Here is a 4,451-nt window from a genome sequence, read left to right as displayed (position 1 = left end):
AGGCATGAATAATGTACTTTTACCTCATGTTGAAAAGAATTTTTCCTCAATTTGGAATTTTAAGTTGAATGAAATTCAAAGAAATAATTCCATGTAGATGTAAGACAAAGTTAGTATGAATTCTGAAAAGCAAGGAAAAATGTACTCCGCTTAATATTATGAGTATAGAAAAAATAGCAAATAAAACATTGCTGAGATTAGAAAAATAGAATAAAACAATACTGAGCATAGGAAAAATAGCAAACATAATATTGATAATTGAACATCATTCCTGTTAAATGAGGAAATTGAAAAAGGCTTGAATAAAATACCTCATGTTGAAAAGAATTTTTCGTATGTTAGGAGTTTTAAGGAGAATGAAATTCAAAGAAGCAATTCCTTTGGATGTAAACAAAGATAAACTTTACAGTATGAGCCATACTGTTCTGGACTTGCCTTTGCAGCCTTCCTTTCACATTTTCGGAAATCGTCACTGACAATAAGAGGCAAGTGTTTTGCGCCTGTTGTCCTCTCTTTTTCACCAGGCAAAGGACTTTAAATTTTTTCCTCTTTTTGGTCTTAGGGGCTGGATCTCCAAGTTCTTCATCAGAATCTGTGCCGCCCCATAATCTTCCATCTCTATCAGATAACTCTCCTCTCATAAGCTGATTAGCCAACTGTAGTTTAAAATCCAAGTATGGCATATATTTGTTTTCTCCGCAGTCTGCCCATATATTCCAAACCAGCTATTAGCAGTTGTCACATCCATCATGTGAAGTCCCGTTCTAACAGTCCACTTCTTAGTTCTAGAGCTACTTCTGTAATAACTTACGACTTGATCGTGTAAGTCCACTCCTCCCATTGCTTTATTATACTCTTTGCACTTGTATGTGTTCATTTTTTGCCTTTGACCACCGAAGGCAGACATCCTCTTCCTTAATTCCAAACTCGTTTGAAGCCATGTATATTACTTTCTGATCATACCATGCTGTTATGCAACTTTCCTGTCATACCTAACTTGTGAATCTGATGCTTCCTCTTCCCTCTCTTTTCAATGTTGCTTCAGATTTAAATTTGCCTCTTTAGGTAGCACATTTCTTTAAAGTTCCTGTGCCCCTCAGACAGCTATCATACAAGTCTCCCAAAAGTTGAGGAGAAGTAAAATACCTATCAAAGAATAAACTTGATCCAGGTTCCACACTAGGAAGAAATCGGAACACAACTGCCTCTCCCAATGTTACTGGCCTGTTAGGTTTGGCATTAAGCTGGTCAACCAGAGAAATCAGTGCCTCTTTCCCCTGAAAAATGTCAAAATCATAAACAAGACCTTTAGTTGATGCTAACACAAACATCTCAATCCATCAGGATTTGGTTTCCCTGGAACATGCTGCTTTATGTTCAGTCTTCCTCGAAAAGGAATGATACTCTCATCAATACTCAGTTTTTTCTCTCTTGGGAGCTCATTGCATCTCTTTCTAATTTCTTCAAGGAGAGGTCTCACCTTCCATACTCGATCTAAACTTCTCTGTGCTACAGAAATTTTATTATCATCAACAAATTTGAGAGCAGGCCTTAATTTAAAGAATCTATCTCTGGGCATAGCATCAGCAATAAATGGTAGGCGTGTCATACCTTGCCAATACATTCTAATCCTTGGCATCTTTAATAACTGACATGGCAAAATTCATACCTATGAACACTGCAATTTCCTCTCCACTGGTTCCCAAGGATAACCCTGTGGTTTCAGTAGCTTTCATATTGGTACATAAAGCAATGTGTTCTATGAAGTCATGTTCACATAACTCCTGAAGGTTCGTCGATTGGTCTAAAAGATCTGCCATCACCATTATTCTCTGGTTTATCACTGATGAGAGTGTCTCGAAAATCTATGTCCCTCAAATAAAAGGAACGCCTTCCCTGGGAATTAGAAGAGGTTACATTAGGAAAATGCATAGTTCTTCAGAAGACGAATCATCACTCGAGGATAAAATGTTCCTCTGGAAGATACTGCCTCAGGTACCCAGTCATCATCGTCATCATCAGCACTGCTTATGTCACTGGAGTCTAACCTTTCCAATATCGCTTGGTAGGTTTGGGGATTACCTGCGAATAGTGAACAGTATTAAGCCAAACCATATCGAAACAGTAAAATGTGATGAAATATCATGTCAACATGCATAAGACTTGAATATTCATGGATGCAAGGTGTAAATTATCAAAATAACTAAATATAGGTGATGTATTTAAATATATGAAAGATATAAGAGCGACTCAAGAAAATTTAACCGTTGTAGGAGCTATGTAGATAGTCATGCAATAATAATAATATGACAATGTGATGACATAATTGTACTGGTGCCGTCTCTTTAATGAAGTTTGTCCTTTTAAATGTCTGGGCGTCTTTAAATTTTGTACTTTAACATACCTTCCTTTTAAATATGTTAACTTGACTTTTTTTTTAATAAACCTTTGGTTTTGTCATTATTATTAATTTATTAGTATTATTATCATCAGCTTAATTTTTGTTATCATCATCATTGTTATTATTGCAAGTATTACTGAAAAAATATTCAAATACTAAATGAAGACAGCTAGTAGAGACAGGGTCTTGAAGACATTATAATGCCTTCACTTGACTTCATTTCCACTAGTTTGAAATAAGTCACTCCAATATGAATGAATCGATACTGTGCCTTTCCAGTCAGTAACTAAAACCTACATGGTATATTAATCATGTACACAAGCAAACTATGTGTAATACTACATAAAAACGTAGTTTGTTTACACTTTTTTTTCGCCCTGAAGTCCTGAAGGCAGTATAATGTTTCAAAAAAAGCGTCACCATGGTAGGCAAGTTTCTTTTCATAGATAGTAGGCCAAACCTACGAAGTCATGCATTAAATTCATTCAAATTTCATGGGAAACCTATCAAAGTTAGCTATCTCACTATCAGATAAAAATATTTCCATGTACTTACGCATTATCTGAGCGTAGGCGTCGCCTATGGGCTCTTCGGTGTTGTCACCGTCCGCCATCTTTGCCATAGGTATCCAGGGATTATGTTGATGATGTCACAGTCTCCCCAAGTTGTATAGAGTCGACGGGTTACCAGAAACCGCGAAAATTTAAATTGATTTCCATTGGGTGGCGCTTCAAAGTTGAGACAGTATACTGGTTTCTTGGGTTTGAAAGGGATTCAACTTTATACTGACATTTAGAAGACAGACAGGACAGACCAGACATAAAACTAACACCCTCCCATGTAATATATCATCACAGGCCAGTGGGCACACAACCACCTACTCTCACACACACACACACAGACACACACAGACACATTTGTGACAACCCTTAGAAGAAATACATAAAATGCAACTAAAAATAAATAAAAAAACGCCATTTTCTTCACTCTCTCTCTCTCTCTCTCTCTCTCTCTCTCTCTCTCTCTCTCTCTCTCTCTCTTTGCTCTTAGTTAACCTGTTTGGAACTTGTAGTAGTCCTTCCAACCTATGTGAACAGCTCTCTTTCTGCTCGTAGTCTACATGTTTGGAACTTGTAGTAGCCCTTATAACCTAAGTAACAGCTCTCTTTTTACTCTTAGTCTAGTGTATGGAACTTGTAGTAGTCCTTCCAACCTATGTGAACAGCTCTCTTTCTGCTCTTAGTCTACATGTTTGGAACTTGTAGTAGTCTTTCTGACCTATGTGAAACAGCTCTCTTTTTGCTCTTCGTTTACGTGTTTGGAACTTGTAGTAGTCCTTTCAGCCTCTGTAAAAAGCTCTATTTCTGCTCTTAATTGACATGTTTGGAACTTGTAGTAGTCCTATCGATCTCTGTAAACAGCTCTCTTTCTATTCTTACTTTACATGTTTGGAGCTTGTAGTAGTCCTTTTGACCTCTGTAAACAGCTCTCTTTCTGCTCATAGTTTATGTATTGGGAACTTGTAGTAGTCCTTTCGACCGCTGTAAACAGCTCTCTTTTTGCTCTTAGTTTACATGTTTGGAACTTGTAGTAGTCCTTTTAAACCTCTGTAAATAGCTCTCTTTCTTCTCTTAGTTTACGTGTTTGGAACTTGTAGTAGTACTTTCTACCTATGTAAACAGCTCTCTTTCTGCTCTTAGTTTACGTGTTAGGAATTTGTAGTAGTCTTTCCAACTTATGTGAGCTCTCTTTCTGCTCTTAGTTTACATGTTTGGAACTGTAGTAGTCCTTTTAAACCTCTGTAAATAGCTCTCTTTCTTCTCTTAGTTTACGTGTTAAGAATTTGTAGTAGTCCCTATGCAATCCCTCTGTAAACAGCTCTCTTTTAGCTCTTTAGTTTACCTGTTTGGAACTTGTAGTAGTTCTTTAAATATTTGTAAACAGCTTTCTTATGCTCTCAGGTTTAGTTATGATATTGTAGGTAGTGCGGTAACTAAATTCTTAGTTTACCTGTTTGGAGGATAAACTGGATTTGTGTTCCAGTATTATG

At 36.8% G+C, this 4,451-nt stretch overlaps 1 pseudogene; it reads right to left on the bottom strand.

The window, feature by feature from the left end:
* Positions 1 to 347: 347 nt before the first annotated feature.
* Positions 348 to 1,609, bottom strand: LOC135209803 (piggyBac transposable element-derived protein 2-like; annotated as a pseudogene).
* Between the last annotated feature and the right edge of the window lie 2,842 nt (positions 1,610 to 4,451).

This window comes from Macrobrachium nipponense, chromosome 38, assembly GCF_015104395.2.
Source record: "Macrobrachium nipponense isolate FS-2020 chromosome 38, ASM1510439v2, whole genome shotgun sequence".
In the NCBI taxonomy this organism is placed as follows: Eukaryota; Metazoa; Arthropoda; class Malacostraca; order Decapoda; family Palaemonidae; genus Macrobrachium; species Macrobrachium nipponense.
This window is presented reverse-complemented; position numbering and strand designations above follow the sequence as displayed.